A 25,819-nucleotide genomic window follows, 5' to 3' on the forward strand; every position below is an offset into this window, starting at 1 on the left:
TCCTTTATGTTTATGTGTAGGAACAAAAAGACACCGTCAGTCTGTTGGTGTCACATTTGCACCAATCAAATAGCCCAGGTGAGATCCTGCTCCTTTCATGGAGCGCTTACACCACGCCGGTTCTCGGCAGGGCACGGATTTACACCGAGTGGAGCGTCCGCAACCGAGCCCCCATCCCTCCATCGCTTCTCCTCCATCCGCCCAGGGACTGTGCCATTTATTAACACCGCTACGTGCCCGTTTCCTGCCTTACTGAGCCTTTCCCCCACGGCTCCATCTCCGCCTTTCCCCACACACATCCCCCGCGCCCGGGAGCTTCGCCCACCCCAGCCGGGTGCCGCCCGCTCCCTCCCAGCCCCGCGGGGCGGCTGCGGCGGGGCCGGGCCCTTGGGCACCTCCCTCCCTCCTTCCCTGCCTGCCCGCCCGCATCCCTCCCTCCCTCCCTCCCTCCCTGCGTGCCGCGGGATGCGCTGCCGGGCGGGCGGGCGCACACGGACCGCGCTCCCCGGGGGCAGCGGCGGGAGCCAGAGCCATGTCTCCGGTGAGCGGCACGGGGCGGGCAGCGGGGCTGCGGGAGAGCCGCTCTCCCGTCTCCAGGGCTGGGTGATCCCCCCACGGCCGCCACCGGCACAGCGGAGCGCGGGGTGATGGGCGCGGTGCGGGCGCAGGGGGGGCGGCTCCGCCGCATCGCGTCCCGCTGCGGCGCGGGCAGCGCGGAGCCCCGGCCGGGCGCTGCGGGGCGGAGCCGCGCCGGGCGGGAGGAGCGGGAGGAGCGGCGGCGGCGGCGGCCGCTGCCGCCCCCGCTATCTGACCCGACCTTCCCCCTCTCCTCCTCCTCCTCCTCCGCCCCCCGGCTCTCCTGCCCCCAGCGGCCCGGGAGGAACTGAACCATCGCCGCACAGGAAGTAGCGGCTGCGGGGAGCGGCGGCAGCGACAGCCGGGGCTGCCGCACTCAATGAGCGACGCTCCCGCAGCCGCCCGCCCCGCTCGCCCCTTCCCCGCCTCCCGAGGGCAGCGGCGCCGAGCCAGCCCGCCGCCGCCGGGGGTTGGAGGCTGAAGCGGGCAGAGGCAGCTCCGGCTCTTCCCGAGGAAGAGGAGGAGGAGGCGGAGGAGGCGGCAGCGGGGACTGCAGGTTGGTGCCGCTCCACCGGCGAGGCGCGGGTGCCGGGATGCGGGGGGAGGCGGGCGGCGGACTCTCGGCGGCCGGGGCAGCATCCCCGCCCGGCGCTGCCGCACTGCTCGGCCGGGAGCCCCTTTGGAAAGGCCCCGGCGCGCCGCCCCCGCTGCGGCGGCTCGGGAGGAGCCGCGGCGGGCCCAGCCCGGCTCGGTCCGGCGGTGCCGGTGCCGCCGGCGGGAGCAGCGCTTTGTGCGCCGGCGGGCGGTACCCGGGGCGGGGGGACGGCGGCGGTGCGGGGAAGGGCACAATGGTCCCGGCTGGAACGCATCCTGCCCATCCCGGGTGAGATGGACGCCGTCCCGGGAGGCGCAGGCTGGCCGCTCGCTGCCGGGCGGAGGGCGGCTGGGATCCCCGCCGAGTGCGATGGATGGATGGACGGACGGACGGATAAAAAGTGGGAGAGCGGTTTAAAACAAAAAGAAAGAAGGAAAGCCCGTTTCGGAAGAGCCGGGCTGTGCCTGGGCTTGCGAGTGCAAAATGGAGAAGAGCAAATCCTATTGATCTGAGAGAGGCAACCAAATGGGATGCTGTTGTGCCTGGATTCTGTTCAGAGGATGCTGATGGATATATTAAGGTGTTAGCCTAATGTGTAGGCATCTAAATAAATAAGCCCACTGATTATCCCCTTAGAGCTTTTAATACACTGTATTCTGATGGAAATTTTTTGTGTTGAGATGGTTACTTCTTTGATGCCACACTTGTATGTTCTTCCCCTCCAATATTTTTTAGTGTTCATATTTCCTCATTGATTAGGCAGAGAGCCTGTGTGGTATGAGAAAGGAAAGTGTCAGAGTTTCCAGGACTCATGCTGCTCATTCTTCAAAGCAGCATAATATAATCTCATTAGCTCATCGTGTTATCTTATTCATTAATTTCAAGGCCAAAATAAACTTCATGGCCTTTCCCCCTGTCCTGCTCTGAGGGAAACAGGCTGGAGTCCAAGATGGCATGTTTGCTGTCAGTGAATTGCTGATGTGCCCAGCGTGTTTGGGAGCAGAGTGGTAAAGCTCTCCTCTTGGCTTGGCACTGTTTCTCTTGTGATGACGCTCTTCACTTGAGACTGTGCTTGAACCACAGGTCATTGAGGTGAAGTTCAACGGAATCTCAGATGTATGTGGGGTTTTTTTCAAGTCTGATTCTACAAGCTGTAGAACTTGTACAGTTTCCGTTAATTTTCTTGCAAGACTGCAGCTGTGTAGGAGATGATGAAGTTAAATGGAGTTGTAGTGGAGCATTGGGCTGTTACAGGACTCCTTGTGCTGCAAACAGTTCTGACCCTTGGATTTTAAGCGTAATGTTCTACAATTTCCTGTAACTTTCACAGGAGCCTCGGCTTTTGGTTCCCTTTTGTGTACTCTAGTCTTCTTTCCCTTTCACATCTATTGATACTGAGCCTTCATGACTAAGGTTATGCTCATTACTTTCAGTATGGTTTTCAGCCTTTTCTAAGAGCAGCTTTATGTACTCTTAAGAAAGTCTCATTATCTCTTTCTTGCCTGATTCCCACCTTCACCTCTCCACCCTCATACACACACTTAATTGGAGAAAGCAGGACAGAGAACAGTTGGTCTCCAAATATAGATAGAATTCAACAAGCACAGGAAAAACACCTGACCAGATTGTCCCCGCTGAGCATGATAAAAATGGCAGGACCACTTATCAAAACTTTGTAGTGCAGTTTAACAATGCATTGCAGATAGCTCTGCTGAGAGTGCTCAGGTTGTGCCCGACAAGGGCTGAAATCAGAATGGGCTTTAGTTGAGGTAATGTTAGACAGAAAAAAAAGAATGTTATTTTCTCTTCCCCTTGTGGTTTCTTTTATCTCTGAAGAGGTGCATTAACAAACTGGACAAAATTCCACTTACAGTTACAGGGAACTCTGCTAGCACAAAGTATATGCTCTCTTCCCAGCCAGAGCTAGAGCTTTCTGCTTTGTGTTAATCTTCTTACAAAATGAAATTATTGCATAGTCTTGTGCTGGCTTCATTTTTTTCCCCCCCCTTTCTGCCTCTGTTAGCAGAAAGATGCATTGTTTTCAAATCCTAAATGGTGTTTTGTTTACTTACAAAACTGTTGCAGAATAATTGGATTTGAGGCTTACATCTTGTGGGGAACTGGTGTGAATAAAGTATTGCTGTTAACTGTAATGAGTTCACCTGTTCTAAATTTATGATAGCCATAAATTTTGGGACGCTGCTTCTACACTGCAAATTAAAAAAAAAGGTTGCATTTAGTCTTGCTGCTTTGGCTTATGAGAACATAATTCTTAATAAGAATGGCCAGGGTACTGATGAAGAAACTTAATTATCATCTGCAGTGGTTAAAAATGTCCTGTTCTTTCACTGGGCTTTTTAGTGTTCGTGGTTGGTTAGTGCATGTGTAGCCTAGTGCCTGAAGAAAGACCAGGTGTCTTGGCAATTGGTACCCAGAGTGCTGGGAGATAAAGAACAAAAGAAATTGCAAAACCCAAAGAGAACCTAGGACTTGATTGTTTCTCAGATTGTTCTACTACCTTCTGGTGCAGAGACATCAGTAATAAGTGCTCTCTGTCTAGACTTGCAATCCATGTTAGGGCCAGGGAGCTTTTGTTTGTGGGTAACTCTTAACAAGTAATTGATAACATTTTTTATTACCAAAATGAAAAGGAAGGGAATAGAGAGATATTTCAAGGTGTTATCCAATTTTTTTCTGTACCCATGATATTAACCAAGATAAAATAAGAAAAAGGAACACTAACCCCCAGGCCTGTGCTGCATGCTTGATGAAGATACTCTTAAATGTGTTGCATGAAAATCAGTTTGCCATCTGATGCAGGATCCTGGTAGGATTCCAGGCGTGAGTCAGCACCTAAGTTAGGGACTGATTATCACTAGGACACAGGCACCTGTGGGAAAAATCAAGATAATCTAGGAAGTGTTTAATTTGCTGGTATACCAAACTTGGTTTATTAATTGCAGAGGTGCAAATTTCAAATGGTTAAAAAGGAAGTGACCCCTTGCTTATGTTTTTTTTTTTGATGCCTCCGAAGTCAGCATATATTTATGATTTATCTGTAATATTTCCTTGTGCCTGTGAGTCTGGACACATTTAGGAGTGTGCAAGACATGACAGTGATAAGAAGATGAACACTTAGACATGTGACACACAAGTCATAGCAAAGATGAAAGAAATATTTGTCTTTTTTGTAAAGACCAATTTGCAAGTGCTGCCGTTGGATCCAGTCCTTTGCAGCAGCTCTGCCTTCTGCTGTGCATGTGTTTGCAGCTGTCTGACCAGCATTACTGTGCTGGATGGGACATTTGTTTTGGGAATCAGGAGACCTGGGTTTTGTTCTTGTCCAAATGAGTATTCAGTGTTACCAGAAAGAACTGAGAGCCTATGGGGCTCTTTTTTGCAGGTAAGCCCAAGTAAAATCGAAATAGTTTTAGGAGGTCAGTGCATTGACCAAGGAATTGCTGGGTGGCAATTATGGTGTGAAGCTTTCTGGGCCTTTTGAAATAATTCACAGCTGAGGGTACCTGAGGATACTTTGCACTGGACTGATGGGCAGAGGAGACAATCAGAGTGACCTTTCTGTTTTGTGCTTGTAAGACAAACCTGGGGAAAGCAGGAGCTGGTAGTACATCTCCTTGCTGTTGGTAAAAGAGCCCAGTTGCTCCTGTTGCTTTTTTCTGTCTTTTTTTTTTTTTTTTTTTTTTTTTTTTTTTTTTTTTTTTAATTTATCTTTTCCCCCAGCCCTTGTGGCTATTCTGAGGCATGCAGCTTTAGGGAGAGCAAGCATGTAATTTCGGGCTTGTTCCTCCCCTGGGAATTGGGGAACTTGGGACCTAGGCTCTGTGAGGCTTGCTACTGCAATGCTGTGTTTTTTGTGCCCCCATAGGTGTCAGTTCCTCTGTAGAAAGCCAGCATGAAATAAAGAGAATAAGCTTTCTGTTCCCTCTTGGATGGGGAATGAAAGCTGGTGTGCTGACTAGTCTTCATACTGTCATTTCTGTTGCAGTAGTATCGATAGTGTGGTGTTTGCTTTCCAAACAAAAGATGTGGTTTGTGTCCCAAAGAGTTGAAAGATCATTTGAAGCTTGTGGAGATCCCTAGTTTTCTCTGCCAAAATGGGCTGTGCCCTGGGTTGCAACCTTGTTGCCTAATTGTGTGATAACTGCTGGAGTTTCAGACTGCTCAGAAAAAAAAAAAAAAAGGTGCTTATCCTTGAAGTAGATGCTGATTTCCCTGTATTTTATGAGAAAGAAAAGGCATATAGATTGCTTATACATTTGGACTGAAATGGTAAAAGTTTTCCATACCGATGAGATGGATCCCAGTGTATTGCAGAACGTTTAGAATCCAGCAGCTCCTGTGTATTCAGGGAAAAAAAAAACCACCTATCTAAAGTGCTACGATGTTCTGCATCAGTGTTGAGAGCTATTTAATGGTCAGGCATAAGCAGTGTGACACTGGGCTCTGTGTGTAGCAGCTCTTCTCCATGCAGACTTTCTTATCTGCTGTAAATGAAATGAGACTTCAGTGACATTTTTAGTTCCTTTTCTTCTCCTCTTGTTGTTCTTGTGTGTTAGCATTGCTTAGGTAATTATAGTGTGCTTGCTAGAAGCCCTGACAGCCTAAACTGAGTTCTTTGTAAAAAACATGGTGTTTCCCTTAATTAACAGAGACTAGAAACAGCACCTGAATCTATTAATTAAAAAGTCAAAGTTGATACCTATTTAGGATATATTAGCAAGCAAAACAAAATACATTTCTGACTAAAATGTTGCCCAGAGTAAATGAGCTACTGTGAGGCACTTTTTTTTTTTTTGGTGAAGAAAAATAATCTATTGATGCTGCTGTGACTGTCACACATGCACAGTCATGCAAAATTCATGTGAGATAGTTCCCAGTTCTATGGTACTGAGAACAATAGCCACTATTTCTTCTTCAAAGCTCTTCAGAGATGTTAAATAATCCTTGTGACAACCCTATGAAGTGAGTATTGTAGTAATTTTGTATGGATGGCAAAACAATTAATCGGCGTTGTCTCCAGCTGTACTGAGAAAGTGGAATTTGCTCAGCCTGCTGCTGGAACTCCTGCTTATGGGAGCAAAGGGTGGGTGAGCCTGTCCTGCTGCCTCTTCTTCTGTCTGATCTGTGCTGATGGAAACAAGCTGCAGATGCTGTGGTCATCAGCATGAAGGTGTGTAGGTCGGGGTGGAGCGTTCATGCCCTGATAAAGGATGGATTCAGCTCGTTCTGAATTATTCTGACCACGTCACTGGCATCACTTCTTGGAGGAGAGAGAGGTGTGTGGAGCCGTTGGCTGTGCTGTGATCTGGAATGTCCATCTGGATGTGAAATTGGGTTGCTCAGATTGGATCCAGAGCACAAGTTCCCTCATTTTGGGGGATGAGGTTCTGGCCAGACACTTCCCACTGGGGCCTTGCCAGCCTGGGCTTGCTTAGTGTGACTTGAGGGTGGTCTCCTAATTTCCTTTGATCTGAAAAGGGTGCAGATCCCACTGTTCCCTCTGCTGCATGAACACCACCAGCTGTGGCTGCCAACTGAAAGAGGTCTGGATAACCAGTGTGAAAAATGCGTATTTTATGATTGGCTTTTTGCAAATATTAAAATGAATATTATGTGTGTTATGTTAGAAAGTTATGCTGTATTAATTTTCTTTAGTGTGTTAAATATAGTTTTAGGTTATAACGTAAGGTTAAAATAGAAACTACGCTATGTAAGATACTTTTTCTAAAGAAAGGACTCACACCAGACAGCAGCCACAGGACACCCAAATCTTTCAGAGAAAGAGAATTTATTGCTCTCTTATCAGAAGAAACGAACTTCTTCCTGCCTCACTCACCCTGAAGACACCATCAGGATTAAGAGGAAGCAGCTGACACTGCCCAGACAGAATCCTGTGTTTGAATGGAATTTATGCATCATGGATGAGGTGTATGAATATGCAGCAGGATGTTGTTTTTAAGGGTTAATCCTCTGTTAACGTGGGTCCTTTTTTGGGCTTATGTGTCCCAGAAAGAGGTTCCCTGACCGTCTGTAACTCTTTGTTTTTATTTTCTCGTATTGTCCTGATCCAAATTGTCCAAATTATTACTGCTCTAATTAGATTGGTATTTTTCTAGCCATTTTATTATCATTAAACTTTTAAAAATTTAAAAACAAGTGATTGGCGTTTTTCACACCAGGTCATCAGTTCTGTTTGGGTCAGCCCAGTGTCACAGCTTTCCTGTGCAGCCTGGCTGTGGCTTCTGGGATACTTGTGTCTCCTCTTCTCCTCCACCAGCTCTGCCTGCTGCCCTTCCAGGAGTTATAAATGCCACAGCAGATGGCTTGGGGAGGCAGTGTCTGTAATTACTGCTGCAAGATTCCCCGAAGCTTGACTCTGCACAAAGAACGTTTTTCCCCCTTGGAGATTCAAAGTTCTCATACTTCAAATGCAGATTTGGTCTTTTCAGGGGAACACGATGGAGGAAATGTGTGATTTAAGTGCTGGTTCAAAAGAAGCCTGTCTTTCCTCTTGACATAATTCATATCATGCTTTAGTGTTAGTAGTTTTCAGTCTTCTCTTGCTAGGTCAGCTCTCATGCTCCTGCTAGTGGTATGGGCTACACTGCTGATGGACCCAGGTTTTGATAACAGCTGACATACTACTAAATACCCCAACCATCATCTCTTTATGTGGTAGGTAGATAACCTTCCAGCAGGTTTCAGTGTGGATGTTGTTCTCCCATCTGAGCAGGGATGTGCAGCTCTAGGTTTGACACCTTTTTAATGCCTAATGCTAGAGCTCATCCCCCAGCTGTGATTGATTGACCCAAAGTTATGCTGCACAGTGTCTTCTTTTCTGTGGGCTCCTTGCTCCAAATTCCTTTCTGAAGTCTTGATCTCCTTACCAGTGTGTTTGAGCTGAATTATCTCCTCTTGCATCCCTCTGATGCTGATGGCCCTTGGGTATGTATGTACTATGTAGCTAGTCAGGTTTGAATTATAAGAGGGCTGAAGGGAAAGGGAAAGAAAGGTTTTCATTTCCTGAGGTCAGTGAAGAGGCTGTGACCCAAATCACCCCCTGAGCAATGTTTTTTTCTTCTGGTGGTTACAGCAGAGGTGGTGCCTCTGGTTCCTCAGACAGCTTCCTGTGGTTGCTCATAGTACAAAGGGTTGGAGCCCCTCTCTTTCTAGGGAGCACAGGAGTCTCTTCTCTATTTGAGTTTGGTGGTTTTTTTTTTTTAACTTACTTTGTTTGTAAAGTACATTTGGCTAAATGTATAAGTAGCAATGGGACTTTGGGCCAGAGAGCAGATTGTTATTGATCTCTGCTTTCAGTGAAATATCATCACTGGGATCATGGGATTGAGGTGGCTTTTGTGTTTTGAGGTTTTTATCTTGTCTTTTGCTTTCCTGGCTACCCCATGGCAAGGGGACAGGGCCATGCCTTTTGCAGTCTCTGCTCACGACTGACTCTTCTGAAACTTGTAAATGGTTTTCATGTTGAATTTGCCTGTGGTATTGCTCTCACTTGTGGAGAGAACAACTACTTGCAAACAGATGTATATCATATTTAGCTAGCACTGTAGCAAAGATATTGTTTATATAATCTTTTAGGAATTGAGATGGCTTAATCTGAAATAGGATGTACTTTAAAACTCAGTTTGCTTTTTATTTATTGTCTTAAGTTGAGTTGTTTCTGTCAGTGGAACCTGAACTGGTTGGCCCAACAATCCAGCTGCATTTTTCCCCAGTGTCCTCTGTGTTGGTACAAGACCCATTGCTGCCAGACACTGCTGATTCCTTTCAAGCTTTCCTGCCCAAATATTCATTAGAAAACACTCAGTGTGAGCCCTCTGCCTGCTCTGCAAAGACTGAGTTTGCATTCATTGCCTAACAGCAGTGGTGCCTTAAGCTGAGTTTAGAGGGCAGCATCAGAGAAGTGCCTTGGCTGCAGATCACTGGATGCTGGGGAGCAGCAGCAGGGTCACAGTGTGCTTGCCTGGGTGCTCTGCTCTTCCCTGGCCATCAGTGGCTGTCTGCTGCCAGGGATGTGTCATGAGGTGGGGTGGACCTTGGCTCTGACCTGCTACAGACGTGCTTGTTTGCTGCCTGGGTCCTGCTCAGCCCCCAGAAAAGGCATTCAGCCCCACTTTTAAAAATGGCATTGCTTCAGCTTGTTTGTTGCAGCTGGAGCTGTGAATTGAGGACCATAACTTATGGTAAAGGTTTTTGGAGCATAGAGTCCAAGAATGAAGACAAGTCCATTAAAATGTATGTTTATGGTGTTAGATGTGTACTGCTGCTGGCAAGCTCTCCTGGGTGCAGCTCTGCCTATACCAAAACCCTCTTGATGGTGCTTCTGGTTTTTTAACTTTGAAGCTTTTGCCAACAATTTTCCAATAAGGAGAAGTTTCATTTTTGTGTGTGTACTATAGTTTTTTTCTGGTGTATTCCAGTGCACTGCTGGAGTGGTGTGCTGGCTTTTCAGAAGCAACATCAACTGGAGAGCAAGAGCTGACCCAAGTGGTGGTGGTGAGTCCAGGGGCACCCACAACATCACCTCAGTTACACTTCACAGTAAAAACCAGGTAGATACTCTTCATCTTTGAGATAACAGGACTGCTGTATGCAGCCCACTATGAGCCTTACTTCATTCAGGTAATGAGCATTTACCTTTCTGTACAGCAAAAGCAAATGGTATAATCCTTTCTTTTGTCTTGTACTGTTTGTATTTCATCATTTTTTAATGTCCTAAACCTTAAACATTTTCTAACATTTTTGTTTCTGCAGTGATCTCAATGTTTGTTGGTAGATCTGGTCTGGAGGTTGAAGCTTTGGTTTTCCTTCAAGGCACTGAAGGGTGCAAAGCCTGTGCTTTACATCCATCTACACTAACTCTTCCAATTCTAAACCTGTCCTGATGGCTCCCAAAGGAAGCTGTAAACTGCTGGAAAGGGTTATCTGTGGGTAACTTGGCTTGCTGGGCCTGAGAGAGGAGGAGGATGTGGTTTTGTACGAGGGAAGTCAGCAGAAGCTTTACCACACTTGGCATTGCATATGAAACTAGCACTGGTTGCTCTTCACACCATTGCTGCTGTGAAGGAAGGCACATCCTTTGAGAACATGATTGGGTTCATAATGGCAGTGAAGACTTCCTTCTCAGTGAAAGAACATCCTAAAGAATGTGGTTTCACATTGGTTTAACAGGCATTTCCTCTGTTGATTTATTTGAATAAAATTTTGCCTAGATGGCTTTTTTAATTGAATGTTTAAGCAAGCTGAAAGCAGGCATTTTACTGTCTCTCTTTAATTTGTGCTGATACATGGTTTAGCATAATTATTTTTTAATGCCCTTTTTTAAAGTGTAGTGCCCTCATCCTCCTGACCCTCTTCATTCAAGAAGTGGATTTAATTTGGAGAGAAATGTCTGTTGTATTGCTGCCCTTTGGCAGGGAGGTATGTGGGAGGGGTGGGCTTGGTAAAAAAAAATAAAAAAAGCTGGCTTTTAAAGAGATGGGTTCAGGCCAAAAAGCATTAAGAATGGTGTAAGGCATACTGTGGTGTTTGTAAGCTGCCTTTTTGAACCTCATTAATTTAATTCTAAATGTGAACCTTGCAGCATTGCACAGATGCCTTGGATACTGGGTGACCTAAAATAACCAACTTACAGTTTTTCTCCCTTTTTCCCCCCTCCCTTCCTCTCACAGGCATGTCTTTTCTTGTTGGCCAGCATTAACTGTCCTGGATCCTTAAAGAGGAAACAGAGCCATGTTCCTCTCTTTTGAGGTTTCTGCCTGATCCAGTGTGTGGAATGGTGAAGTTCTCCTGGGCAGGAGGATTTTGTCACTGAGCAGATAAAACTGACTCCCTCCTGCCTAGTTGGCTCCTTGCTCTTCCCCAGTGCAGCAGGAATTCCAACACTGGGAAAAAAAGGTTGGCACCATCATTTATGGTGGCATTACCATTTAGTCTGGAATGTAGGAGTCTGCTGGTACTCTTGAACCCTCCCTTTGAATAGAATTAATCACAACAGCCTCAATTTTTGGTGATACCATTGCCTACATTCATTTGTGCCTCTGTATTTACTCTGGAGGCTTTTCTTTAACGCTGTTCATTAAAACAGCAAGGTTGCAAAACTTCTAAAGGGGAAAAAAGGCTGTCTTGTATTCCTACCAAATACCTGTTTTGATAATAACTAAAAATGTAGAGCTTCCATTTAGCAGCTGGAAAACTTGAATGTGGGTCAAGATGCCCAAGAACCCCAAACCCTTCCTTTCTCTCTGACTCCAAAAGAAAAAAACCAAGTACCCCATATGAGGGTGCACACACACACACACACACACACACACACACACACACACACACACACATATACTTGCAAAATGTTTCTCCTTGGCATGAGCTGGACTGTGGCATGCAGCTGAAGGCACCTTTTCCTGTGGACCAAGCTGTAAGAAAAACTGAGTGGGGAAAAAAAAAATTCACAGAGATGTCTAGAAAACATTGATAAAGAGAAGGTTTAAAGAATCAAGATGGTTATTCATAGAGAACACCTGAAAGCCTACTGCAGGAGCAGAAGGAAGTGAACTGCTGTCTGTGCCTGCTGTAGAGAGGACAAGTTAGGGATTTGAGATGCAGAATGGAGAGCTGCAAAACTTTGGAAGAAGCTTTCTGTTGCCAGGCAGGAGTTGTAAAATTGATGTTGCCGGAAGGAACTCAAAAAGAAAAGATCCTGGCAGATGCTGGAGAACAGTTGGGGTTTGGTGTTTCTGCACTGGCTACTGGAGTGCCTGGTCCCTGGTGGGAAATGAGCCCTTATGAGATGTGGCAAGGGATGAGATCCAAAGAATGTGAGCTCTGGCCTTCCCTGCTCATCCCTTATGTTGCTGTGCAAAAAAAAAAAAAAAAAAGCTAGGAGGGGGTGGGGGGCAAGAAATTAGTAGCCATGATGAAGAGAAGTAAAAGGTGATGGAGAAGCTTTGCTGTTGTCCTGGTTTAGGGCAAATTTGGGAGAAAACCTCCCAAGGGGGCCCCTCCAGAAAAAAAAACCACAGAGCCCCTCACCCCAATCGGTTTGGAAAGGATTCCTGGAGAGAAGTGGAAAGAACCTGTTTATTTAACAGGCACAGCACCCCCCAGCACACAAAATGAACAATACAGGATGACAGCACTGTGTCACTGCTCTGAAAAAGATGACAAATTCAGAAAGTCTCTCCTGGGGTGGTCGCTCTGTTATCAGTCCCTCTGGCGCTGGGGCAGCTGCTGCAGCCACAGGGTGCAAACTCTCGGTGTTCCCAGGGCCCAGTCCAGAGCAGGCTCCAGTGGTTCCAAAAAAGGGAAAGGAAAAACAGTCCAGGGAAAAATTCAGACTGCTTAGCTAAACTTAACTAATGAGCAGAAGCAAAAAGCAAGAGCAAAGCAAAAAGCAAAGGCTGCACTACGTTCTGCCCTGTCTCTGTGTCCCTCCAGCCGTGGGGGAGCGGCTGATAAGAAACCAGAACAAAACTTTGCTCTTCAGTGCCAGTCTTGAAGGCACAGAACATAATATCCAGCATAAACAGAACACACCAATGGGGATACAAGCATCCCCTAGGACAGCTGTCAAAGGCTGGGGACAGCTGGACTTATGGAAATCTCCTTTAGCTGCACACTCTGAAATTTTATATTGGTGGAGATTTGTGTTCCAACCCTGCTCCACTCTTGGAGCCTCACGTGCTGTGAATTCCAGCACAGGCCAACAGTGACCTGACTGTCAGATCCAATGACCCTGGGAAGGATATTGGTATTTTTAATTTGCTTTCAAGTGCTCCTTTCAGATAGGAGCTGCTTCTTATCTTCCTCTCTGAGAAGGTGTCCTGGTTTAGGGCAAATTCACTTGCAGTCCGTGTGTGTTCCATGGAGAAGGTGGAGCAAAGCCTTGAAGGTGGTGACCTTAGAGATCAGCCTCAAAACAGGTGCACCAGCAAGACCATGGTGCCTTCAGCTTGCTATTTTTTTCAGCCTTTGGGCTCTCAATCAGTTTCTGTGGCACAGTTAATTCCTGATGACCAGCCAAAGGAGAGTTGTAACCACCAGGAATCCATGGAGGGCACTGAACAAAAGCTGAAAGGCTGGGTAAGTGCCTGCAGAATTTAAATGCAGGTGCTGGATCTCTCTACAGCACAGTCCTGCTTGCCTTTTTGGTATTGCAGCCATTGCACAAAGCTGGTGGGTGCTGAAGGAGTTTTGCAGAGCCATAAGCACTGAATTAAAATCTGAGTCAAGTTCCTGGCTCCCTGCACCAGGAGTGCTATGCTTCGCTAGCAAGCATCTGAGATGAAGTACCAGAAAATTTATGGACTGTGATGGTCTGTCACTCTGTGTGAGCAGAAAAGAAATACCATCCAGCTTCCTGAATTGATTTTTTTGGTGCGTGGTGAGCCTAAAATTATTTGGCAGGACATATGGTCTCTGTGTGTTGGTAAAACACAGGCAATCTGGGAGGCTCCGTGCAAGGAAGTGCAAGTGGAGCATCTTGTTCTTGGGAGTTCTCTTCCCAGCAATGACCAGCATGTCACCTTGTTAGTGCTGAGCTCCCATCAGCTGTGTCTTAATAAACCATCAAAAATGTTTGTATTTCTAATGTAAATCAGGCACAACTTGGGTCTTGACCACAAAGAAATTCAGTTTTCCTGTTGCTGGCTATAGGGCCTGTGCCTGCAGAGAGAAGGCAGAACTAAGATAAACTGAGCCTCCATTTAATAACTCAGTAGCTGTTGGGCCAGTCTCTAATTTGCTCATTTTCAAAAACCAGATGCTCTTCTGAGAGGGGAGCCCTGCTGTGTTTCTACCCTAATTACAGGTCAACATTAAGATGGGTTTCTGTCCACTGGAAGCATTTTGGATGTTATTGTGAGGTAAATGGACCCTCCACCTTGGAAGTCTGTCTTTTGCAGACAATGTAGTGTTTGGAGTTCACAAATCTGGTGGAATGACACATATGAGAGAGGGTATGAGGAGCAGAAAGCCAGTTACCTGCACTCCACAGTACGTTTGCTCTGGATAGCCAGTGAGTTCCCATTAGCTGTGTGCTTCTAAACCTGCAAATAGTTGTTACACAAATTAAATTCCCCACTACTCTGGTACTGGTCCTCTCTGCAGGGGTGTCTGGCTGACAACAATAGTATTTAACAAGTTCCAGCAGCATCAAGAAAATACAACCTGACTACAAATTGCTTTGTTTTTTTTTTTTTTTCCCCTGGACTGAGCTTTTTTTGCTTGAAATTTTAACTTGCATGTCTTCTAGAGAGGGGTGGATCTTCTCAGACAGGTGAAACTGTGCATCTCCAACTTATCTTGGTATAATTTTCTCTTGTTCACCTCCTCCTCCTTTTCTTCAGTGCTTCATCCCACTTATTGTGGGTTTTGTCAGGGCCCTTTTTTAGGCATTTAGAGTCAGTTGCCAAATTACAGTAACAAGAGGTAAGTTTAACGCTGCACAGCACGACAGATGCAGTAATTGTCCTAGCAATGCTTCATCTTCTTGTGGGCTTCCAGCATACGCAGATCAGGTTTTCTTTCCTGTAGCTCTGACCATTTTTTGGTACAGGTTGTATGTGGGGGAACAGGAGGAGGATGAAGGGGGTGAAAATGGCCTTTATTCCTGGTTTTTCTTGGATTTAACATTTATGTTGCCATGGGGTGGGGGCTGCTCTTCTCTGCCAAGTCCATCTGTAGGCAACCAGCAGACCTGAATGTAGCAGGTCCACATTTGGGCAGCCACTGCTGTTTTTTCAGCTGTGAACTAAGCTAGCAGGTCTGGGGAGTGATCTGGGTTGGAGGAGAGGAATGTGTCAGGGAGATGCTGTGGGGCCTGTGCAGCATCATCTGTTCAACCTGTTGCTTTCTGGGACTCCTGTTGCCTGTCTTGTTCTAAATTCCTGTGGCACATCTCTCCTGGCCTTGCCTCCTTGGGATCTGTCACATCTTGAATGTGCTGTTTGTCAAATTCTTTATTTTCTCCACTAGGAACTCTTGAAGCTGTTTCTGCTGTTTCTTCCCCCCCGTGTCCCACCAGGGCACTTGGTGCTGCTTTGTCAGATGCCAAGAGGCTCAGACTGCTCCCTGGAGGGCTCTCACAGCCATTTAAGAGCTGCTGCCCATTTTTTCGGATGCATGCTCTCCTCCTTTTTTTGGGAGTCCTAGTTTTCTGCCTCAGGTCTGGACACAGTCCTAATTTATGTAGAAATCCTATCTTGAAACTTGTTCAGTTGTTAACTTATCACAGGCAGCTTTGCAGTTCCTGTGCTGGAAGTGAGAGTTTCTGCATGTGGAGGGGGCTGTGCTAACCACTAAAGATTTTGGTTCTGTTGGCCAGTTCTTTACTGCTGCTTTTTTAGTTCTTTAATGGGAGGTTATTTTGGGAGGAAGAATGTAATCAGGTCAAAAATCAAATTTCAGTCAGGGGTGATTCATTTTGTATGGGCATGTTTTGGTTGCTGGGCACTGCTCACAATAGAAGTCAGAAGAATTGGAGTGTTCAAACTAATTTTTACTTGGTCTTTCCCATTGTCATTGATTGGCTTTCCTGACGTGGTTTCATTTCAGACTTCAGAACACTAATTTCTGTTTTGTATTAAATGTACTTTCGACTAACAGAAATATGTTGGGGAAAGTAATAAAACCCAAAGGGGAACAAAACCATTTCCTCTTGGCATAGTGTTTTTTCTGTAGATCAGACATGGACATATTTTGTTTTGACCTGTTTCATTGCTAGCATGAACTTGAAATTTAAAGTTCTTGCCACTGAGCAGAGTAAACATATAAAGCATTCAAGTAAATTAAGGCAGAGTACTTGGAGTCTACAAGATGTCACCTTTGTTCACCATATCATGGTGGTTCCCATTAGCAATCATTGTGGCCTTGGAGAGCAGGATGGCTCTGTGAGGTTAGAAAACACTTTCTGAAAGCATGAAGTGTGCATATCAGGTAGTAGTTAATATCTGTAATGTCTGATATCTAAAACCTGGAGGGGAGTTGAGTTCATAATGTATGCTTTTTCATATTGGAGCTTGATTGATTTTGGTTTTTTTTAAGAGAAACTGTTATGATCTCTCACAAAGTCATAGAGGGAAATAGTGTTATAAATCCCTTGATGAAAGCCTAGACCTTTCCTGTTGCTACCTTCTATTTTCCTCCTGTGCAATTCAGGTTTTTATTACATGCTCTTTCCCTCATGGTCACTATTCTCCAAAGTTTATTTAGATAGACTGATACCAGGCAAAATATTAAAAATATTTACAGTGAGACAGCAGCTTTTTTCTGCACACTGAAATAATGTGTCCATCCACCAAATGAACTGTCTGGAAAGGAACAGGATGGAGGGACAAGGGTGGTTCCAAATTATTGTCTCTTCTTTAATTAAATGTTGTAGAGGCTTGTCTAGCTGAACATCTAATGTCCCTTTAGGTAGTTTAAGGTATTTCTCCTGGCCTGGAGCCACCACTCTCAAAGGGCACTGGCTTCCCAATGGTCTAATGTGGCATCTGCCAGTCCTGTGTGGATGTTGTGGATGTGTGTTGGAAACGTCTAAAAATGTCTCTTGGTGCTATGTTTAGAAACCCAGATCTCTCCATAAATGTTGGTTAGAAGTTCAAGGAGCAACTTTTCCCTGCCCTTTAACCTGGAATCCTTTTCCTCCAACCTCAGCCATCTTTTCCTCTCCCTACCTCCCTGTGTTTTCAAAGCCAAATGCTTTGAGTTCCAATATGCAAATACACCCATAGGTCAATGCATGAATTCAGTTTGAGATTATTTGACTGTCTTGAAGATGTGATTTCATGGCTGTAAGACTCTAAAACCACTCTGAAATTAAGGTCTTTGAGTAATCTATAATTAAGGAACATTGCAAAAATCCAGGTGCTTAGCAGTAGGTATACTCTGCCTTGAAAGACAGATACTTATGGAACTGCAAGTGCTGTAAGCCTTAGTATTTTCATTATTGTTGTGATCAAGTTTTTTATTATGCATTAAACAGTTTATAGGCAGCTGAGAAATGCCTATAAAGTGTCTGCTTACTTGCTGTTTCCCCTCTTTCTGGCCCCCAGTGTTATCCCCATTTCAGTGAAATGCAATTCCTCTGCTATGATCAAGGCAGAAGGAATAAGATAGTGTTATAAGATTGGAATGGTGAGATTCCCGTCCCCCCCCCAATTTCCCATTGTCTTTTAACACACTGCTTCCAAACTAAACACTGTGTGATAGCTTTGTGGTAGCTCTGGTGGTCTGAAGGAAGAAAATAAAACAACTCCAGTGATTAGCAGCTTCAGAAAAATATTTGTCCTGTGAAGAGAGAACTCATTCCCTAGCAAAAATTACTTGCACCTCTGTGCTTTCCAATCCTCTGTTATCCAGAGGACAACACTGATAAATGTTTTAAGTCCTTTTGATTTCAGGATTCCTACGTCTCCTGAATGAAGCTGCTTTTTTATTTTTCATTTTATCACCATTCCTAAAGAGTGATTTGGACTTTAAAAAGGGGCAAACTGTTGCAAACTGCCTTAGAACCAAAAAATATGACAACCATCCAGAGCTGTGGAAAGAAAGATGAGTGTAGATAGTAGGAGAAATTGGGGTAAGGTTCAAGGAGTGTCTGAATGCTGTTGTTCTTGTTGTCTGAAGACCTCTTTGGTGTTAAGGTGCTGCAGGTTACTTCGTCACTAAGACTCTGGTTTTGTTATGCTTCCTCTTTTATAGGTCTATATAGATTCAGTAGTATTTTGAGTAAGTATTTCCTATTTTTGAATACCCTTCTGGGAGGCAAGGCATAGAATAGAAGGGGAGAAGTTGCAGAGGGGGGCAGTTTACATATATATTCCTTTTCTCTTAGTTTTTTTCTGTGTCCAAGAGAAAGACAGGAGCCAAGTTGGCTGTTTTTAAGAATCAAGTGCTAAGCAGAGCTTTAAACCCAGAAATTAGTAACTAGAAACCTTCCCTGCAGATCAGTAACTCGTGCCCATCTCTCTAGTGACCAGCATTTAAAATGGTGCTTCATCCAGGTTATGGCACTGCTGAAAGTAAACATTCTTTCCTCTGAAGTGCATCAAATGCTCATTGCAGTAGTGGTTAATGTGCCTGAATTCAAAAGGCATTCTGCTTATTTTTACCTAATTTTCTTTCTAAAATTCAGCCACTACTTTGAATATGGGTCAAAATATATTTTGTTTGCCAGTATCTACATTGAAAAAGAGTCTCACAGCAGTGTCTTATAGAGTTTTTACGTGTAAGTAATCTGTAGTTCGTGCTTTCTAAATATTTCAAATGATGTTTGAGGGTTGTAATGAAATGCTGCTCTGTGGTGTGACAAATCACTGGCAGCAGGGTTGGTAAAGTTTGCAGGGGGTGGATTTGGCTTGGGAAGGAGGTGACAGCTGAGCCTGCAGTGCTGGGCTGGGCAGTGGGGCAGGACACGGGGTTGAAAAGCCAATTCTGGCTCTTGGCAAAATGCACTCGTGAGGAATCATAACCCTTCCTTGTGACCGTACAAAAAAAACTTGTCAGAGGTCCAGAGGGCAGCTGTGTGTTTGCTTTACCTGTGCCCTTTGGCCTAGTTGTGTGCCTTTTCCAAGGGGTATTTATATTTTAAGCAACATGAGATTGCAGCTGGGCCCGTGAAGGACAAGAGGGGTGGTTTACATGTGCTCAGAACTCACTGGCTGTTCCTCCCTGAGCCTGCCCTGCAGTGACTCCCTCATCTTCTGACCTGCAGCTGGACACATCTGGAAGGTAGCAGGGTGTGCAGGCAGCCATATCTCGTTCTGGGGATACTGTGGGGCACTTCCTTGGTGAAAGATCCCTGGATTTAGGAGAGGGCATGAAGGTGGAGCTGGCCATCCCTCTGGGGCACTGAACCTGAGGTAGCTCTGGTGAGCTGTGTGAGCAGAAGGTGTTGGTGAGGCCAGGGAGGCTGCTCCTCTGGCTGTGCCTGAATTCCTCCTGTGGTTCATCTCTCCTAGAGCAGCAGCTCTTCCTGCAGTGGGTAAGCCAGGGGTGGTTCCTGTGGATCTCTGCCCCAGCAGGTCTTTGGATGGAAGAATGGGGCAACCTTGTTTCCCAGCTTGCTAGAAGTGGTTTGGGATTTCATATTTCAAGGTGATGATTGTGCTGGAGGGCAAAGTGAAGTTGGGAACTGTAGCCATGATATTTTCTGAAAAATCCTTTCCTTAGGATTTTTTCTCCTGAGAAGCTGAGAGGCCTCAGGAACAAAATATAAACAATGATTATCTGCTGCTGTGGAATGCAACAGGTGGGTCTGGGATTGGTCTCATGTGGTTGTTTCTAATTAATGGCCAATCACAGTCCAGCTGTCCGCTCTGTCTCGGTCAGTCTGAGCCTTTGTTATCATTCTTTTTCTATTATTAGCCAGCCTTCTGATGAAATCCTGTCTTCTATTCTTTTAGTATAGTTTTCATATAATAGATATCATAAAATAATAAATCAAACTTTCTGAAACATGGAGTCAACTTTCTCATCTCTTCCCTCATCCTGGGACCCCTGCGAACACCATCACAGGGAACTCGTTAAAGAAAAGCTGTAATCACAGAATCACAGAATGTCCAGGGGTTGGAAGGGATCTTAAAGATGGTTCCAAACCCTCCTGCCATGGGCAGGGACACCTGCTGCTAGGCCAGGTTGCTCCAAGCGCCATCCAACCTGGCTTTGAAAACTTCCAGGGCATCCACAACCTTCCTGGGCAACCTGTTCCAGTGTCTGACCACCCTCACAGTAATGAACTTCTGCCTCATATCTAATCTAAATTTCTCCTCTTTCAATTTGTACTGGTTACTCCTTGTCCTGTCACTACAATTCCCCTACATATCATGTGTATGAGGTCTTAATCTGTTTACCACTGAATGTGCTATACTTGGGATGCTCTGTGAGCATGGAATTCTATTTATTCTATTTTCCATGTGCCAGTAAATATTTTAATCTTTAGTTACTAATACTGTTTTATGGGTTCCTGAAACAGCAATTGCTTTTCAAATTTCTCATCCACTTAGGAAAAGTTGTCTTTACTCATATATTTCTGTTCCCTCTGAGGATAATAAGGAGACATCTTTTGCTTCCTGTATGGAAATAAATGAATGTGATGGATGTAGAGAGGCATCTCACTTTTTAAAATTTCTTTGTGTAGGAAGTGGGTCTACTGTTCCATTTTAGAGTCTTGTGGCACCTGAAAAATGAGAATCAGGGAAAGCTTAACCCTGTACTCAGGCTGACAAGGAGGTGTGAAAAGAGGCTACTGATATGTGGATGCAGTTGAGCCTTTTTGGTGGAGCTTGAAGGCAGTCAGTCTTACTGCAGGACCCAGATCTGTCAAATTTAAATGACAAGCAGAGATCTGATTTTTTGGGATTTGACTGTTCATTTATTTCTTTTTTTTTCATTGCCTTTCTTTGTGTTTAGAAATTTTATACAGAGAAAGGGGAAAAAAAAACGCAACTTGCTTATTTGGGTAGTGTTAGTTTCCTGTGGTCAAATGTTGTGATTTCTTTTTTTTCCCCTTTGATTTAAAAACTTTAAAATCCATGCTGTGAAATGGATCTGGAAAGAAGTAGGTAGATTAAAAAGGGATACACTTTAACACAAATAATGGAGCTCCCAGGAGCAGAGAGACTGGAAGCACAGGGAGAGAGGCACATGGGAGAAGGAATAAATCTCTTTGACTGTGCTGCTGAATGCTCAGAAGTCTTTCTGCATGTGGTGTGAGTAAATTGCCAGCTGTCTGTAGTGCTCAGGAATAATTATTCCCTTCTCCTTGAGTCATTCTGGAGTAATTCAAGTCTATCTGTACATGAGTAGGGCTTTTTTCTGCTTGTGATACCTCCAGAGTGAACACTGCTTGGCACCACCCTGTGTGATGTGAGGCTCACTGAACTGATCCAGGGCAGTATTGCACCAGTTGCAGAGAGACTCTGTAGGATTGATGGGAGGCAAAACATATTTTTGAATATCTCTGCTTATTGCAGGGATTTTTGTCTTTTGGGTTTTTTTTTTTTTTTTTTTTTTTTGGTTGTTGTTCTGTTTTGTTTTCCTCAGTGGATGAAGCCTATAGAAGGAAGCAAAAGAGGATGTAGTAAAGCTGCCTGCTTTTACTTCCCTAAAACTTTCATCAGACTTATGTTCCCTAAGTTAGTTTTTGCCTATGGCTTTTTTGTGTGCATATGATGCTGTGTGCATTTTCTGCCTAAGACAGGGCTCAGCTGCTGTAAGCTTTTATGCAGTGTTTATCCACTTCAAAGTTTTTGTGTTTTGCTGGATGTGATTTTTAGAGCAAAGATAGATGTTAACTTGGATCTGGTGAGGGAATTGATCCCTCTGTCCAGCACCCCTTGGAAGTTGCCATCCTGTGCCTGGCAGAGGTGAGAGAAGCCTGCTGTGCTGCCCTAAATAAACTTTCTTGCTGTGTTCAGGGAGGCTGATTGGTTTCATTGATAGAGCTGTAAACGAGACAAACCAGCCTGCTTTGAAGCCTCTGTGCCTAATGAATCAGTCAGGATGTTTTGATCTGTCCTGTAGAGTTTTCCACCTGAGCTACTGTTGACTATAAAGACCTGAACTTACACCATTATGTGGCAAACCCTTTGAATTTGGTTGTTGTTACTGGATCCTGTAGCTGTTGCTTAAAGAAGGCAGTAGAAAGAGCCTGGCTGGGCAGTCCCTTGCTTTTGTGTCCCTGTTCCTGGTGTCCCCTTTCCCTCTGCATAGATCACAATGCCTGCACACACCTGATCCCCCCCAGAGCTGGTGTCCAGGTAAAGTTTCGCTGCTTTCCCTTGTCATGGAGCTTAAAAAAAGTGAACGAACAACAGCTGTATTGATCAGGGCAGCATGGAGAGGAGTAAAGTGAGTTTAAAAGAGCATCTGCTCCCATATTTTGCTTGGAATGGGGGATTTGCCACCCAGAAGAGTCAGGGTGAATGTGGGTGAATATGTAGCATTTTTCTGGCTTATTGTCATGTGTACTGACAGCTCAGCTCAACACTGGTCAGTGTGTTGCATGGCCAGCTGGACCCAGGCTCCCTGTCTCTGGTACAGGAAATTTTGTGCTTGGAAAAGTCATCCTTGAAATACTCAGTGATCTGAGAGAAAAAGCAAATAAAGTTGTCATCTTTTCCCTCATGGCCCCTGCTTGCCCTGTTCCAGTCCCAGAACTGTTTCTTGCACAGAATTGTTTTCTCTTATTCCATTTATTTTCTGCCACACATCTACTAAAAGAAATCCACGTTCTGCATGCCTACTTTTGGTTTCTTTTTAGGCTGCTTTTACTCATTCTTCCTCATTATCAGTATGGTTTCTTTGTTTCCTTCTGTATATTTTTCTGTACTTTCTTTTACTTTCTTTTCCTTCCCGTTTTTCATTCCCTGATCCCTTTGCAGAGCCATCCCTTGGCTTCTCAAGTCACAAGCCAAAATTGGAGTGTGTAGGAATTATCCCAGGTATGAACCCATGTCTCATAAATCTGTGTGCAAACTGTAATTTCTCTCCAAGGAAAGCTTCCAAAGTTGATTTTAAAAGTTTTTGGTTACAGAGACTATCCTGGCCCTTGGGAATTTGTTCCAGGGGATGCTGGTCTTTGCTGAATTATTTGGCTTGTGACCTCTTTGTGTTTTAGTTTCATCCAGCATCTTTGTTCACTCACGTTGCTTCTCCTGCCTCTCCAATGGAGTTTTCAATCTGCTCTTCTTCCCCTCACTCAAGAACTGCCCCAAAACCTCATGTGTGTGTTTTCCTCTTCACCATTTCTTCAGGACCTATTTTTTATGCCTTTTGGGTAGAGTTACTGACTGGTTTGAAAACTATTGAGTGAATACTAGAAGACTGTTAGTATGGTTCTACTCTTCAGGCTGACTTTAGAGGAAGCAATCTCAAGTCCTGAGTCTCACCAGGCTCAGGAATTTGCTGTGTATGTAGAGCCCTCCTTTAGTTTTCAGTGGCTCAGCATTTATAATTTAAAAAAAAATCTGCTGCTTTGCTTTTCCAGGTTCCTGTCAAGGCTTTTTTGGGGGAAAGTAGACCTTTTGGTCACATGGAAAAAAAACTCATGAAAAAAACAGTAGGACTCCTTCACTGCACTCTGTATTTTTACAGTCCTGATAGGCAGTGTCACAGTTGTATTTGTATTGCAACAGTAAGGCCCTGTTTGCTTTAAGCCCTGTGTTTTGCAGGACTGGAAATAAGTCCTTGAGGCTGTTGGTTTCTCAATTCATTAAGGTGGTGCTGGAAGATATTTGAGGAGTACAAGTATTTTTTTACCACCCTTCAGTTTGACAGTCAGCCCAAGGCTTTTCTGTGGAAAACTGGCACTTGCCTTGGAAAGGTCAAATATGTGTTCAAATAACAGTGTGCAGGAACAAAAAACCCTTTCAGAGCAGGTGTCCAGAGATGCAACAGAAGTTATCTGCTTGTCTCTTATTATACCTGTCACCAGAGAAATCTGGTGAATGAGTCTCCAGTTTCCAGCGGGAGAAATAAGTTAGAGTGAACAATAAGAGGCCCATGGGGAGTGCCCAAGGCATCGTCTTTCACACAGACTGAAAGCTCTTTTCTTCTGTGCAGGAAAAGAACAAATAAGGAAAACGTTAGTCTGCTCCTGATGGGACACATGTGAAGCATTAGGAAAAATTAAAAGGTCGAGTTACTTGCAGTTCTCTGAAGTTAGATCCTTATCACTGTGCTGACAGAATTGAGAGAAGGTTTCTCTTTACTTCCAAGAAAAAGGAGAAGACCAGTCAGTCTGGCACAGGAATATAAACCCAATTCTGTTCCTCAAAGTATAAAAATTGCTTGGTGGAACAGACTGAGTCGTGTGAAGATCCCTTGGAGCACATGTACATTTGCAGTTCTAATTTTCTGTTACATGCTTCATAGAATCATCAATAGCACCTTGGAATGGGAGGGATTGGAAAGGGACCTTGAAGATTGTCTCATTCCTACATCCCTGCCACGAGCAAGGACACCTTTCACTAGACCAGGTTGCTCAGGGCCCCATCCAACCTGGCCTTGAACACCTCCAAGGATGGATTTTGCCTTCACATGGAGAGGAGGAAATTGAACTGCTGATTCTGCATCCCTTTCCTCTAGGAACCTCTCCTGGAGATGTGTTTGCCTATGGAAGTGAGCATGTATAGGGTATAGAAGCTGTACCTGGTGTTTTGTACTCTTGTTTTATTCTGAGGATTTTTAAGGGTTTTATAAAATAATTTTATAGAAAAGACTTGAATTTAATTTTGCATTTAACCTTATGAAAGGTTAGTGAGTGAAGTTAACAGGACAGACTTAAGGCCAGTGGACCTCAAGGTGCTGTAAAAACTATCCTCAAACTTGTACAGGTTTCATGAAATACAGATGTGGGCATGTGACAAGCTTGTCACTTTTGGGTGCACACACCTGCAGTCCTTTCAAGGATAGAATCATGGATATGTGTTTCCTTTGATATTTGCCATGTGTTACAGAATATTTTCTGTCTTGTTATTACTTGCATGTGCAGTACCAAGAGCCTTGGGTTTCGCTGTGCCAGCACTTTGGAGTTGGAACGCCTGTGAATTTCCTAGGGGAATGTGCTTGTTCCTTTCATGCTGGAGGATGTGCTCGGCTGGGGATGAGGATTTTGGCCAAGAACACTGCACCAAAATGTTCCCCACATGATGGGCTGCTTCTGCGTCCAATTCAGCAGCTGTTTCCTTGTATTGCTGTCTTCTGCGGTGCTGTCCTCTGCCAATTCTCCCTTTTCTCCCTAAGGAGAATGCACACTGGAGAGCTGATTCATCAGCCCAGTGAAGAGCTGTGCTCAAATTAGTCCTTTCCCCAGGCTTCAGAGTATTGTCCAGACATGAACAGGAATGGATGGCACTAGGTATGAATGTACAGCTCTGGTAAGGATTTATCCTGGGTGTTTCTGAGGGTCCTGTTATCCCATTTGGAGGTAGAGCTGTTTCTGTCCACTGCAAATCTGCTTAGTCTGTTCCCTACTCTGACCTTTTTTATTCTTTTCATCCCTGTCCCCCCAGTTTGGCTGTTCTCTGTTGTCCAACCCCTGTAAGAGAAGTGAACTGTGTGATGAAGAGATATATTCCTTTTGTTCTGCAGCTGGTTCTTCTCTAATTGGGCAGCCAACACTGAGGATTTACATTTAGGTGCTGATAATGTGAGTGCATGAGAGATCTGCTTTCTCTCAGATTTCAGTGGCTCAGTGCTTCTGGCTGGAGAATAGGCCAGCATCTATTATATATAGAGCAAGAGCAGAGAAAGCAAAGAAACAGAACAAGAAATTACTGAAAAATTCTTTCGGTCTCTAATATATTCATAAAGATTTGGGATTTCCCACACACACTTGAGTTAAAATATTTCTCCTCATGTTGCTCATGTCAGGATGAGCCTGGATGTAAGGATACCTTCCCTCTCTCCTTTGATACCTCCTCTCTGTAGGTTCTGGGTACTCCTCCAGAATAGTGGAGACAGGGAGAGTCAGGGTAGGAGACATCTTAGAGCATGTCTGAAGCAGTGGGAGTTGGTGATGCTTCATGGCAAGCTGTAGAAGGGAGATGTTTGGAAAGCAGTGGTTCAATGAAGCTCTTGGTGGTGTTACTTGCTGCAGTGCTCTGGTGG

General features: G+C 44.8%; 1 protein-coding gene across 5 annotated transcripts in view; it reads left to right on the top strand.

Annotated features, from left to right (window-relative positions):
• Positions 1–420: 420 nt before the first annotated feature.
• AGPAT3 (1-acylglycerol-3-phosphate O-acyltransferase 3) overlaps positions 421–25,819 on the top strand; it is an 87,098-nt gene continuing 61,699 nt past the window's right edge. For 2 of the 5 annotated variants that reach the window (XM_084224430.1, XM_084224429.1), the window contains exon 1: positions 854–1,132. The gene's annotated coding sequence lies outside the window, so the exon portion shown is untranslated. Of the gene's footprint in view, positions 542–852; positions 1,133–19,171; positions 19,191–25,819 lie in introns of those variants that run through there. The other 3 variants (XM_084224431.1, XM_084224433.1, XM_084224432.1) reach the window with 3 other exon arrangements.

The sequence above is a fragment of the Fringilla coelebs genome (genome assembly GCF_963513975.1).
Source record: "Fringilla coelebs genome assembly, chromosome: 2".
Lineage (NCBI taxonomy): Eukaryota > Metazoa > Chordata > Aves > Passeriformes > Fringillidae > Fringilla > Fringilla coelebs.